Source organism: Lissotriton vulgaris, chromosome 8, assembly GCF_964263255.1.
Source record: "Lissotriton vulgaris chromosome 8, aLisVul1.2, whole genome shotgun sequence".
In the NCBI taxonomy this organism is placed as follows: Eukaryota; Metazoa; Chordata; class Amphibia; order Caudata; family Salamandridae; genus Lissotriton; species Lissotriton vulgaris.
Genome location: NC_141696.1, coordinates 1300484154 through 1300499793, shown reverse-complemented (window position 1 = coordinate 1300499793; position 15640 = coordinate 1300484154).

Genomic DNA, 15640 nt, shown 5'->3' with positions numbered 1-15640 from the left:
GAGTGCTGTATGCTCCACGTCCACCAGACACAAGCCCGTCATCTCGCGGCTATACATCTCCAGCTGTACAAGACCGCCAGGAATGTTGGTCAAATGTCAGACCGCATGGAGAGGATGACAGCTGCTATGGAGGCCAACACCCAGGCCATGTACAGCCAGCGGGACATCAACCGGCGCAGACACCGGCAGCTGCTGACCCGCCTGTCAGCATACACGCGGTCCAATTATATTATTGGCAACGCAACCTCCCAGCTCTCACAACGCTCCTTGGCCATGCAGGTCCAAATGGTCCAGTGCTGTCAGGACGTCGCAAGAGCTCTGGAGCAAGTGGCAACAGCAGTACAGGGCATGCAGGCAACTGGCCATGGCCAGGCGGGGGGTGGGAACGACACTAGTGAGGCTAATTCCAGCCATAGTAGCCAGTCCGTGCCACTGGTGGTAGCACCCCGCCGCAGCAGCAGGCCCTCTGCTGCCTCACGGCCGAATCAGGAGGGGGATGTGGAAAGAAGGTTGGGAGCATATGCCCGGAGGCGGCATTGAACATTTGATTAGTACCATGAGGGGCCATCCTGCTGCTACAAGCATGCCCTCCTCAAGAACATGGGTCATATGACGCAATATGGCAATCATGTAACAATTTTGGGAATCCCCACTTTATTGTGCTATAACAATAACAAATATTCTGTCTAACTTTATCTGACTCATGTCATTATTACTATTGTCATGCATGAGTGAAGTAATGGGTGTGGGGTGTGGGTGCACTAGAAATAGTTCATGCTGATTTGGTTACGGCGCCTGTGTCCTTCTGCAGGATTCTCCCCGCGTGCATGACGCACATGTGCAGGTGGTCGGTTGTCCCCTTCCGACTCACTGCCAGAGATATCTGCAGGTATCCTGCGCTTGGTAGCAATGTTGTGGAGAATTGCACACAAGGCCACGATGCGGCAGCAGACCTCTGGCTCGTATTTGATGGCCCCACCAGTCTTGTGCAGTATGCGGAATCTGCTCTTCAAAAGGACAAATGTCCTCTCAATGCAATTTCTTGTGCGTATGTGTGCAGCATTGTAACGCCGTTGCTGTGGTGTTGCAGGGTTGAGGTATGGGGTAAGGAGGTACTCACGGAGAGCGGAGCCGCTGTCACCTAAATGATAGGAGCAGAGGGTGAGTACCTGTTCAGCGCAGCTACATTATCACAGTGTACTATTGTGGGGCATGTGTACTTACCTAGTAGGTGTCCTTCCCCAAAGTCTCCCCTGGCCAGTTGTGTGTGAATGCCGCTGTGCCGGAATATGAAGGAGTCATGTGTGCTCCCTGGGTACTGTGCCACTATGTCCGTGATGATTGTCTTAGCATTGCACACCATCTGGATATTGAGAGAGTGGAAGGACTTGCGGTTGCGATACACGATTTCCGTTTGTGCTGGTAGGCAGATGTGGATGTGGGTACAGTCAATGCATCCTATTACATGTGGAAATTGTGCTACGTTGTAAAATTGTAGCTTGGTGTCATTCAAGTCCTGTTGGCTGGTCTGGAATGATATTTAGTGGTGTAGCCGGGTCAGCATAGCCTCCAGGAAACTCCTTAGGCAGCGGGACATGGTGGGCTGGGATATCCCCCCTGCAACAGCGACTATCCCCTGGAAGCTTCCGGAGGCCAGAAGGTGCAGGCTGCACAATACCTGGACATGGGTGGGCATGGTATTGGTCCTCCTTGTTGGGTGCTGCATCAGGGGGTCTAGGTCCCGGATCAGCTTGATGATCATTGCCCCATTCAGGCGGTACTTAGCGTAAATTTGCTCCCTGGTTTGGCCCAGAAGGGTGACCCGCTGGCGGAATATACGCTCCTGGATCCTACGTCTGTTCCGTGCTGCTCGCTGTCGCCTTCGCCGCCTGACCACCATGTAGAGTCCTGGCATTGTGAGAGTCCTCATGCTCCAGCTGCATATCCTTAAGTGTGTTTGGTCAGGCCTGCACCTGTTGGTAGCTTGTAAACGTTTTTTTGAAATATTTATTTTTTTCCTTACTGGTTACCACCTGGTTTGGGTTCTCCTTAAATTGTGCGTCGCAAATAGCGATTTTCGGGATTTTCGCTTTTTGCGATTTTTCATGAATAGCGATTGCGATTGTTTTGCAGATTCCATTGGTTCTCGCAATTTCAGAATCGCAAATGGGCTTCTTCCAGGATTCTGCGAATTAATTTGAGAAATCGCAATTTTTCTTTAGCGTATTTGCTTTTTGAGAGATTACACTGTCATGAATTCCTTTTATTCAAATTGCGATCGCAATTACTTATTCGCAGCTATTGCGATCGCAATTTGGCTTCATGAATCTAGCTGTAAGTGCCAGGGCTCTGACCAGGAGGTCACTGCAGCTTGCACTACCCATCGCCCTTGCCATTGTTGCCAAAACAACTACTAACCATCTCTCTTTCATGTAAATGCGACAGTTCAGAATATTCCAGGTCCCCAAAGCTAAAGGAATGGCTGGGGAGGCAGGGGTTAGCACTATTTTTAAGTATATTTTATTCCTAAACAAACGTTGTTGTGCTCATGTCTAAATTAGATTAGATGAGCAGTGCCACCATGTGTAGACTGTTGTAAGTATGGTGTTGACAATTAGGTGCTGGTGCCAGCCCTGGAAACCAATTACGTGCCTGTGCTGAGCACAGGAAAGCACTGGCTCAAATTAAGCACTGTCTGTACATACTCCAAGACACATTGCTTGATGCACTATTACAGGTTATTATTTCCCTTCAGTAGGTCCAGCTATATGTTCACTCCTTGGTTCAGGTGAACTTAGTGAAGTGCTCTAATTGTTCTCAAACACACAGCAGTTTTTATGTGTTAATATAGCAGACCATCTTGCATTCTGGGGGTGTGTGCCCTCATTGTCTCATGGAGTCAGTGAAGTGAAACTCTTCGCAGGTATTCTCACTGCCATCATGGATGTTGATTCGCTGAGATGTCATGTGTTAGCAGAAGTGAATCACACTTCTTCCTACCTCCATTAACGTCATAGGGTTGATCAATTTCCTCTACCCTTGGTCCCTCAGGTTACAGTTTGCTACTTGGGAGGCTCGGTTAAAGTGTGGATATTACAAAAGTAAGCAGTGTTTGCCTGTTTACTTCCTGTCCCTACTTTGCATTAATGATTCTTAGGAACAGTGTAGCAAAGGCAGTATAAGCTGTACCGGAACAGTAAATACATGTGGTAATCAAAAGGAAGTCCAGTAACTAAGATGTAGTTTAGGTAAGAGAATTTATTATGATGTTAAGATCAAGAGCCCCACCTGGAGCAGCCTTCCTGCTGCTCAGCCCATCCTCCAACTGCCTCTTTCACATCCAACATTCAACAGCATCACCACACAACCATTCCACACCCCACTCACACTGGCTGAGCAGCAGGTATAACAATACGGCTGGGCACCAAAACAAGGTTTCAAATTGTGCCAATTTTGAACTTGTAAAGACACGTTGCAAGTGTGTCGAAAGGTATGGGAAATTGCATGGATTTGAACTTGCTGCAGGCAGTGTGTGTTTTAATATAAGGGAAATCAACAGTAAAAAACATGGCACAGCAAACCATAAAACTGGCCCACAAACAATTAAAAAAACACAGTCCATACACTAACCTGTCAGTTGAGCCCATCGGGTACTTCCTGATTTCCATATATTCAGGCCGACTCTGACCACAAAGCAATAACCCCTGCTACTTCGTTTGTCGTCCATGCCTGCTATCGTATGTATGTATGTGGCATTTTTGTAGGTAAAGCCTAGTCAAAAGGCATTCAAGAGCTGTATAAGGTCACAGGCAAGCATAGAGTCAACAAGTGTTAGGAAAGGTAGTCAGTGTCTGGGTGCAGAAGTGTATAATTAATATATTGTGGTGTAGTGCTATTTAAAGAGGTGCACCTTCAACTTCTTCCTAAATTGGAAGAGCTTTGGGCGGGCCTGTTGGATACAGGAATGCTGGTCCAAATCCTGGGCCTCCTGCCTTAGTTTTTTTAGGAGGAGCGTGAGCCAGCACGCAAGTGCTGCTCTGCGAAAAGCTTTGGCAGTTGAGTACGGAGAGAAGGTTCGTCCCACTCCCTCGCCCTTATTTTCATTTGCTTGTGTGTTTGTCCTTTGCAAATGATGGCTTCTGATTCATTATGAGGCTGGTTAGTCCCTCCTTAGTACAGCCATGTCATCATTTGTATCGTCCCATGGCTACTGACCCCTTTACTTAGTTGATACACAAGGTATGTACTATTTCCTTTGTGCACATGTAGCATCTCGCAGCTGTGTCCGTGACTTCTCTTCTCCCCCTCCCAATTCTATTCCCCAGCTTAGAGGTTCTTTGTGTGGGAGAACAGGCCAAGTGTGCGAGTGTGCTGAACTTGGGAAGAACCGGCCAAACACTGCACAGAGAGGTAAAGAGTACAGGCAACCTTACAGTCATAAAAAATGAAACACAAAAAGTACAGATGCAAGACCGAGTCACAGGCGGCGTGGGCTGGCTGCCCTCGAGGAAAGGGCAGAGTGTCACATGCTATGCTGGAGATAAAGTAAGCAGAGGTTGGGGGGGAGGTGGGGTGGTGCTGGGGTGATTTAGGCTCCCTGGAGGTATGGGCGGGTTGTCAGTGAACACGCCTACTCTATTTTTCACAAGTGTTAAGAGAGCTCCCCAAGTCTCTTTGGTTACTTTAGAGCGCTGAGTGAGACAGGGCAGTGATCCAGTAATGTGCTCTGCGAATACCTCAAAATGGTGGGCGGGCTGTGGAATGATGGACGCCATTTCCTTTGAAAAACCATTGTCGTAGTGGGTGCCACAATAATAAAGGACACACTTCTATACCTGCAGCACACAACCTTAGTGATGCCAGGTGCTCCTCCTAAAAAACAGGATGCTCCATGCCAGAATAAGCCCACTAGAAGACACATTTAACCGTGCCCCTTTCAAGCGTTAGGGCCAAATCCTCCACTTTGAAACTGGGGAAACGGGTTCGAGTCTTGGCGTTGGTTCAACATCCTATAATTCTGGGCAAATTATTTGATACCCCCGCGCCTGCCTAAATAAAAGATTGAATGTTCCCTTGTGTAATTTAACCTGCTTCTGACTGCAAGAGTTCGACAAGAAATGTCTGGAAACGTACCAGTTTGTTCTCTACCATTGCTCCCAGTGGAAGCCATTTTGTGGAGTCAGTGTTGAACTATGTGCCATAATTGAGCGCCAAGAGAAATTTAAGTGTGTGCTGCAATGTACAAAGAGAAATTAAGTAAAGCAAAAATAAACAAATGAATAAATGCGAAAAGCGCGAGATGCACATCCGCTAGCGGTGTATGCTAGGTAACCAGTGCGTAATATTAAATTCAGAGAACCTAAGAGCTCCAGTTTTCTAGTTCCAAATGGTTTACAACAGACCCAGCTACGACAGGTGGGGCTTCGACAGTTACGGAAGTACCGTAAAATGTAGTTGATTCAATTTGTACATTGGGGCTGCTTTTATTGCCCAATGATGCCTGTTGGTTCTAGTTATCACCTTTATTCAATACAATACTTTTTTTGTGTTTTTTTCGGATCGATATTTGTTGTCAGGACTAAATCACATATAAGCACCAGTTGGATGCAAATAAAAATGATCTCCCGGAATGTACTCTACGTTTAATTACATTTGACCAGATACTTCAGAAATTGTAGTAAACTTCCAGCCCAACAGTTCTATAGGGTGGATAGACTTTTTTTATTGAGACACACAACAGACCTCACTTTTGTTGCTTAGCGCTACTCTATACTGCCATTGGGAAACTTTACCAGAGATTTATTTCTATCACAACAGACTTGTACATCTTTTTTTATATACAAAGAGACATCAGAGTTTAATTAGTATCGATTCAAATTTATACAAAGCCTTGAAGAACTTGGACCTTTCTGAAATAACATTGTTGAGATAATAAAAACTGAAAATCATTAATAGTAACAGTAGTAGCATGTACAATATATTCATTTATAGTGTTGATTGCCACAGATTTGCTGTTTCAATGCATTACAACTAACACGTTGCTCTTATCAAATTTAATGTTACGTGGACTATAGACTAAAGTAAGATGTACTGCTGAGTTGGCCCTGACTTCGTTTTAGTGTCTTCTCTCTCTAATCAGTTCACACATGCCCAGAGGGGGAAATACTGCACATTATAAATGCCAAGTCACACAACAATAAGAATGAATCAGTGACAGAAAATGACCATTGTCACCGGGGCACCTTCCTCACAGCACAAATTCCCTGTACACATTAACGCCCGGAACACTATTCATTTTATTTTCTAATACTTTTATTCGCCATATCAGACTTAGTCATTGCTAGCCCAGCCGAAAGTAACACCACAGCACCATATATAAAAACAATTAGTTGAATTAGTGCTATGTGCACTTCCACCGATTTTTGTTTTTCTGAGACATGCTTTCACAGCACAAGTCCAATCAACAAGGATGCTGGGTGTGTCGAGAGAACACAACTCATGAATATTAAAATATGAATAATGCTATACCAGTTTGTTTTTCCATTATGCCAGTTATTTATGAAGGTGCTTGGCTAAGTGATACCATGTGGCCTTACTAGCTTCTCAGAGCCCTATATCGGCATTCCGTGGTGCAGAGAAAGAGGGTAAACAAACATTTGCAATGCAATAGGCTGCAACGCTTCCAGAATGCCTCAGCACGACTGATCCTCGACGTCCCCCGACAGAGGCCTGCACTGGCTCCCCGTCAACAAGAGGATCACCTTCAAACTCCTCAACCATGCACACAAAGCCCTACACAACGCCAGACCAGCTTACCTCAACGACCGACTCAGCTTCTACACCCCCACCCACAGCCTCCGCTCTGCCAACCTCGTCCTCGCCACAGTTCCACGCATCTGAAAAACCACAGCCGGCGGCAGATCCTTCTCCTACCTCGCAGCCAAGACCTGGAACACTCTCCCCACCCACATACGGCAAACCCAGGACCTACCGGCTTTCAGAAGACTCCTCAAGACCTGGCTCTTCAATCAATAGCAGCCCCCCCCACCCCCCCAGCGCCTTGAGACCCTAACGGGTATGTAGAGCGCTTTACAAATGTAATAATAATAATAATGATAGGTCTCGCATTTATGAGACTTTGAGTTTTTCGCATTGTAAATGACAGTGGCATTTATTTATGTGTTGTTTTTAAACATGAATAAATGCATTGTCATTTACAATGACAAAAGCTTAAACTCTTGCAAATGCGAGACCTATTGCATTGCAAGTGCTTGTTTCATCTATCGAGCACAATGGCACACGATACCTTGCACTTCATCGCTAGTGAGCCGCATTGCACTGTGGGTTCTTCACCATGTAAGGCCGCTCCTGCAGCCTCTTCCTCGTCTACACTGCAGGCCAGAGGTTGAGTGTTTTTGACACCAATATAAAACGAAACCTACTGCCATTCTGCCCGTCTGTGCAAGTCAGCCCTGCTGCTACCCCCGTCCTGTACACTACCCATTGAAAAATGCAATATTGGGTGACATTATTAGAAAAAAATAAGGACACCACAACACTTTTCATCGGAAAATACACATACTTTGAAATAGAGCGTTTTATTATGCACTGCTAAGTAGAGCTTATTAACTCTGCAGGTACAGATCAACGCAGGGTTATTTTAAGAGAGTTTTGAAAATGTGTTTACCGCACAGAATCGACTCCGGACTAATCAAGTTTCCCAGCTGCCTTTTAATAAAACACCTTGGCGTTTGAGCCTTCCGCTGTCTTTCCAATAAGGGCTGACGCGAGGCCATTTGTCCAGCAGGGACTGGCGCGTGATGTCAGCTGGGCAGAGCTGGCGGAATCCGGGGCAAATCTAGGTCACATTTGTTGACGGGCTCATCACAGGTTTGGCTGTCATAACCAAGTTAAGATGCGCTCACACGGCGAGGCGGTCTGTCGGTAACTTATTATACCATGCTGGCGCCCGTTCCGCTGCCCAGGGCAGGTGTAATTAAGAAGGGAGGCCTGCTCGCGGTGTTAGCGGCTGCTGCGCATTCTGTCACACACTGTCGGGCTGTGTGGGAGAGTTTGAGAAAAGATTAACACCGCTGACCTTTAACGCTCACAGAGGGTTGAAATGAAGCCTGCAGTCCGCTTTATCTTACTCTGATATCAGCTTATTATGATGGCTAGGAAGGCGGCGTGTCCCTACCTGCAGACTCCATCTGTCAGGCATCTGTCAGCATGTCCCGGGGGTGCACGTTTTTAAATGAAGTAGAGAGAAAAAAAACATTCCGAGTCAACCTGGTTTCTGCTTGACTAAAGTGACGAACAAAACATGAGCCATAAATAATGCTCTGTGTGTTGTATCAAAAGCAAAATGCATGCTTGCCTCGACTATATATTTCATAGGCACTTTTTCCACTTCATTTTTGTAATTCAGGCTAAGGGCTGTATTGCTTTTTTGTCTGTGGTTCTCTTTATATTCTCTGAAGTATAAAACTTTTAAACCTCCCTACCTTTCTCACATTGCACCCTAGCTACCAAACGTTGGCTATTTTAAGAAGCACGGACAAGTTTGGCTTTTTATAAAGTACAGCATTAGAGTGTAAGCGTGTGGCTGACTGGTGTTTGATGGTAACGGATGTATGACGGTACCACGCGTACTTTTACAACGCGTACCGTTACAACGCTACTTTTACCAAGCAAATCGTTACAACGACTTGCGTGGAGGGGCGCTGGATAGTAAATTTTTTAATTTACTATTCCAACTCCAGTCCCCGTGGACTCTAGGGAAGGAGTTGGATAGTAAATTAAATTATTTACAATCCTGGAGCGCCCCCCAGCGCAAGTCGTTGTAATGACTTGCGTGGTAAAAGTAGCGTGGTAACAGCACCGCGTTGTAAAAAATGCGTGCTAACCGTTGTATACTGATGGTAACATTTTGTGGGACAAGATGATTAGAGTATCAGCAATGAGCGTGACAATCAAGAGGGTGTTCCTGCTTACCTTTTAATTTCTCCTTTCACATACTCTTTGCTCAGTGTGCAGAGGTGTAAGTGGGGCGTATGTGGCACTAAATGCTGGAGAGGGGCTTGTGTATCCCCATCCCCTTTAACAATAATACGGCACCAGAGGATGGGGTTCTCGGGACCTCTAAAGGCTCTATGAGGGGTCTACACGCCTCCCTCCCCAATAATTAATGAACAAGCATTTGCAATGCAATAGGTATTGGATTTACCTGAGTTTAAGCTATTGGCATTGTAAATGACAATGCCATTCATACATGTTTTGAAAACGAAAATAAAAATTAAAGGCATTGTTATTTGCCATGTCAATAGCTCAAACTCACGTAAATGCGAGACATATTGAATTGCAAATGCTTGTTAGATTAGTGAGTAGTGAGTAGAAACGCTCCCTTTCGGCCTGTGCGGCAAATTAAATAAATAAACAAGAGCGGCTGCTAAAGTGAATCGGACCGCGCTGCAAATAAAAAAAATAGTGCTTACGGACTTTTGAAGGAAACCATGTAACGTCATAAGTAAAAGATCCAGTCCTCCTGGGAGGTAACAAATGGCGACAGGGTGGTAACAAGGAGGGACTAACAAGCCTCATTGTCAATCGGAAGCCAGCATTTACCGGGGACAATGACACCAGCCAATCAAAAAGATGAGCAGAGAGAAGGCGAGGCTTCCACAGCAAACTAGACTACTGCATGCCTCGCAGAGCGAGCAGTGCATGCGCGCTGCTACTAGGCTCGACCTAAAAAAGGTGTCCCGTGTGGGCATCGGGACAGCAAAATGATTTAAACAAGCATTTGCAATGCATAAGAAAAAGGAAGGTGCACCAGAGACAAAGCCAGAAAAGCTTCAAATATATCCAAAAATTGTTTTCCTTTATTGTAGTTGTTAAAATCAGACATCAGCCAACGTGTTTTGTTCCAAATGGAACTTCATCAGGGCTTGGATATAGTCATTTCAATACAAACGTTCTAAATATGTGGGTCAATGGTTCCCAAAGTCAACAACAGGTAAAAAAGGGTCTGCTAGTTAAAGAAGTGCTCGACTTATCAATGGTATAATGCTCCAAATTCGGTGGCCTTAGAATTATTGGCACAAGTTAAAAGTCCAGCAATCATCCAAAATACAAGCTCCAAAGGATTGGCCCAATCCTCCACCTACACACGAACGTAGTCACGTGTAGGATGATAATTCTCAGCGTCCTATATGTTCCAAAGCCAATGTAGTGGCCAATAATCCAAGTCAATGTCGATGTGCTCTCTAAAGATCCCTCGTCGGGAAATTCGTCCCAATAGGTTTCTCATTTGCGAGAGTTTAAGGTATTGGCATTGTAAATGACAATGCCTTTTATTTATGTGTTTTTATAATTTACACATAAATAAAAGGCATGGTCATTTACAATGCCAATAGCTCAAACTCTTGTAAATGCAAGACCTATTTTATTTTAAAGAAGCGGCTGCCGTTGTCCCGGGCTGCTTGGAAAGTGAAAGCGTGCATGGCGCACTGAATGTTGAAGGAAAGCATGTCTTGCCTGTAGTAGGAGAAACTCATTAAAGAAAATATTTAGTCTTTAAGCACTAAGACATACTGTGCAACAACAGAAGTTAAAGGGGCAGTCCTCGTGTGAGGTTACAAATGAATAGAAGGCAGTAGTAGTGAGGGACTAACACTCCTATTAAAGAATCAGAATCAGAATCCAACATTTACAAAGGACAAGGGCACAAGACAATGAAAAATATTAGCGGAAAGTGGGTGGAGCTTCACATAATACTCAAATACAGCATGCTTGGCAGAGCAGCGCATGCGCCGCCCAGGCTCGAGCTAAAAAAAAATACATTCTCGGGAGGAGTACTTTTCTCAGAAGGAGCACTTTACTCAGGAGGAGCCCTTATGAGCGAAATATGACGTTTGATTGTGACACAATAAGTATGTATTGACAAGAGCAGTACCATACAGTCCATCCCCATCAGATGTGCAAGCTTGTTAGGTGTGCCAAATTTCAAAGTACTGTAATAAACTCTTCAGAGAAAGAGAGTACAAATGTCACATGATCCTCAAGGCAACATCACTTTGACCAGAATTTTACATAAAGCGGTCACAAAAAGCGTGTCCAAACTGTCTAGCAGTAAATCCAACATTAAAGCCACAGGACACACACGATATAGAAACGTATCCAAATACTTTATTTTAAAAAACATTTTCCGCCACATGCATCATTGCACCCGTTTGCGATTCCTAAATTGCGAAAATTAAGGAATCGCAATTTAGAAATCGCAAACTGCAATGCATGAACAATTCGCATTTATTTTTGCGATTCGGTATTTTTCCTTAATTGCGATTCACAATTTGCGAATCGGAATTAAGGAAAACCCTTCCCATTGATTCCTATGGGCCTTTTGGCCCTAAGGAATGACTGGGAAGGCATTCCCATTTTGCGAATTTCAAATTGCGATTCGCAAAATGTGAATGCAATTTCAAAGGTGCAGGGGGGTCCAAAGAACCCCTCCCTGCACCCCTGAAATGTAACTTTAAATGCAATTTACACACACACATGCCCCAAGGGCATGTGTGTGTGTAAATTAAAACGTTCAAAAATGCAATTTGTGTATATTTGAAAGTTTTCGGTAAATTAGCATGAAGTTCAACTTCATGCTAATTTACCACTTCCAAATTGCGAATTCGCAATTAAAAAATGATCATGCATTGCATTTAAGAAATCTGAAATAGCGATTTCTTAAATGCAATCGCAATTTTAGAAATTGCAACATGGTTGCGATTCCTAAAATTGCGAAATGCATGATGCATTCGAAATTAGTCAATTGCATTCGAAAATGTCCGAAAATTGAGATTCGCACCGCAAATACAATTGACTTTGATGCATGTGGGCATTTGTGATTGTTTTTGTATATTCATTTTGACGCGTGGCGACACACTTATTAAACAAGACTAGAGCTTAGACAGTAATAGAAACAATATCCACCATTTCTTTCACAGTTTGCTCCGATTTACTTCCCACTCAGCTACCGATTCCTAATGTCATTTTCACCTTCGAGTCAGCCTGGCTCTCAAGAGACAGGACCAATGTCTTAGGAAAGGCTGTCAACACAAGCAGGCAAAAAAGGGAACTGATCAGAAGTGTATAGCGCAAAACAGAGGGCCTCATTTATGAAAAGTGAGGCATCTCTGGGAGAAAACAGCGATGCATGGTATTTCATTGCGCCTTCCTTGCGACACCAATGATGCGTCATATTTACAGTATGATGCATCAAGTCGCAAGGAGTTATAGATACGCCAGTATTTCCGACGTATTTGTAGGCGCAAAAATGACGCATTGCTGGAGTGTGCCACAAAAGTGACCCAACTCCAGCAATAGGTCATTACACATAGGCAAGTTCCAGGTGAAACGTGCCTGCGTCAGTCTTACGCCTGAGGCAGACATAAGATATTGACGCATTTGCGTCCTAGAAATGGCGCAGAGAAATCTTATAGATTTCACTGCATCACTTCTACGACCCTTTCTTGCGTCGGAACGCCCCCCTGCAAACATTATACCTGGAGCAGGTATAATGTGGTGCAAGGACAATAAAGTGACGCATCTACCTAGATGCGTCACTATGTAAATGTGGTGCAACAAGGCAAATGTTTTACGCCGCTGGTGCATCATATAAAGTGATGCACCGGCGGCGCAAAAGTGACGCAAGGGCTCATAAATAAGCCCCAGAATATTTATCTTCCAAACACTGCTTGTGAGAGGTATAATGTCTGCTTTGCGCAAAGTAAACTTGGCGCCACTACCCTCTAACAGGCTGATAGGCCCAAGGTAGAGACATAGAGCGAGGCACACTCTCTCAAACTCTGCAGCGTTGGCACTGGGCCTTCCAGCGCTGTGTCTTGGCTGCAAGGCCAAGGGAAGTGGGGCCCCTCGGGCACTCTCCCCTAGGCCCTGCATAGCTGGTAATGCTTCAATTACTTACCGGTAATTGCATTACTCTGAGTCCTACTCCCTCGCTTCCCTTACTTACAGAATGAGGCATCCCTGCCTCACCAGACACCCGTACCCACGTGATTTGTCACGTGGGGACTATATATAGCCCCCAGCCCCCTCATACCTCCTGTAATACCACACAGATCGAAACCATACCAAAAGGTTGGCCTGGACCATCAGGGAGGGAGGGAGGGATGTAAGTAAGGGAAGCGAGGGAGTAGGACTCAGAGTAATGCAATTACCGGTAAGTAATTGAAGCATTACCTCATCGTCCCTCCCTCGCTTCCCTTCCTTACAGAATGAGATGTACAAAGCCAAACAGGACAACCAAAGAAGGTATGCAAAAAAACAGGTTTATTAAAAAACACAGAAGACCAGGGGAAAAACCACTATTCAGGAATCATAGTGGAAAGAACCCTGTGTCCAAACACATCAGCACAGTCAACCTCCTGGCCAATCCTGTAATGAGAGGCAAAGGTCAGCGGGGAAGCCCAGGTGGCAGCCCGGCAGGCTTCCGAAACGGAAGCTCCTTGGACCTCCGCACAGGAAGCAGCCATGGAGCGAGTGGAACAACCCTGAACCCCCAAAGGAGAAAGGTGTCCCCCCTCTTTGTAAGCCAAAGAAATCAGAGAACGAACCCAACGACTCAAGGAAGGAGTAGAAGGACGCAAACCCCTATTCACAGGACCAAAATTAACAAAAAGGGAATCCGAGAGACGGAAAGGAGCGACCCGCTCCAAATAGACCAGGAGAGCCCTCCTAACATCTAAAGAGTGAAGCCGCACCTCAGACTCCGAGGACGGGGAACCAAAAAAGGAAGGAAGAACCAACTCCTGATCCCTGTGGAATTGAGAGTCCACCTTAGGACGAAAGGAAAGAATAGGTCGCAACACGATCCTGTCATCAAAAACCCGAAAAAAAGGGGGTTTGGAAGAAAGAGCACCCAGTTCACTCAGGCGGCGAGCAGATGAAATGGCCACCAAAAAGAAAGTCTTGAAGGACAACAGGCGCAGATCCACAGAAACCAACGGCTCAAAGGGAGATGACATCAAGGCTTCCAAGACCAGAGAAAGATCCCAGGTTGGAAAATGCCGCCGAGGGGTAGGAAGAACGTTACTCAAACCCTTAAAAAGGCGACTGACCAACCCCTCAGAATCCGAGAGATTGCCCCAAGAGCTCCTAAACGCCCTAATCGCAGCCCACTGTAAACGAAGGGAAGACACCTTCAAGCCCAAGGAAGCACCCTCCTGAAGAAACAGCATCACCTCAAACAAAGAAGAGGAAGAGGGGTCCAAACCTTTGACAAGACACCACCGACTGAAAGAACGCCAGTGCCGTAGGTAAGACTTGTTGGTCGAAGCGCGTCTAGCCGCCTGCAGAGTAGAGGTCAAACCAGCCGGAACCCCACGTCGCAGAAGACCTAGGCGTTCAACCTCCAAGCCGCCAAGCGCATCCGGCCCAGAACATCCTGCTGAAACGCCGGGAAGACCAAAGGGGGAGGAGACAGAGGCAGCAACCACTCCACCTCCGACCTCAACTCCACCAGGAGAGGAAACCAGGAGGCACGAGGCCACGCCGGAGCCACCAGAATCACAGAAGCCCCCGAGGACTGGACCCTCAGCAGGAAGCGGAGAAGAAGGGGGAAAGGAGGAAACGCATACAGAAGCCCGCGGGGCCAAGGGCAAGAGAGAGCATCCACCGCCCAGGCCGACCCCTCCCGACAGCGGGAGACAAACCGGGACACCAAGGCATTTCCCACATCCGCAAAGAGGTCCACCACCGGAACCCCCCAACGCAACGTCAGAGCCACAAACAACTCCCGACGAAGGCAGAAATCCACCGACGACGGAATGGCCCTGCTGAGGGCATCCGCCCGGGAATTGGACACCCCCCGAATATGGATCGCCGAGAGAGCCAACAGATGAGACTCCGCCCAAACAAACAACCGCCTCGCCACAAGGGACAGAGAAGAGGACCTCGTCCCCCGCTGCCTGTTGACGTAAGCCATGGCCGTGACGTTGTCCGTTCTGACCAGGACCACGGAACCCAGCAGAAACTGGGAGAAGGCCAACAGAGCCAGACGGACAGCCTCCAACTCCCTCCAGTTCGATGACATCCTGCTCTGAGCGGGAGACCAGAAGCCCCTGGACTGATGAACCCCCAGCCAGGCCCCCCAACCCGAGAGGCTGGCATCGGTCGTCACCACAACCGGAGCCGGAGGAGAGAGAGAGACACCCTTCAGCAAATGATCCCGAACCAGCCACCAACCCAGAGAAGACCTGATCTGAGGGGAAACCGGGATCGGAGAAGAGAGGGGAAGGCAATGGGGAGACCAATGCGCCAGAACATGAGCCAACAGAGTGTGTAAATGAAATCTGGCCCAAGGAACCAGAAACACCGTGGCAGCCATATCCCCCTGGACCTGCAGCCAACGTGCCGCCACCTGCACCGGACCGGACAGCAGAGACAGGATGTGAGACTGAATCTTGACCACCCGAGCCTCGGGCAGAGTGACCACTCCCAAATCTGTCCGAAACCTGGCCCCAATGAAGAGACGATCCTGGGAAGGAACAAGAAACGACTTGCCCAGATTGACAAGAAAGCCGTGCCCCCTCAAAACGGCCAGCACCAAGTCTGTGTGAGCGACAGT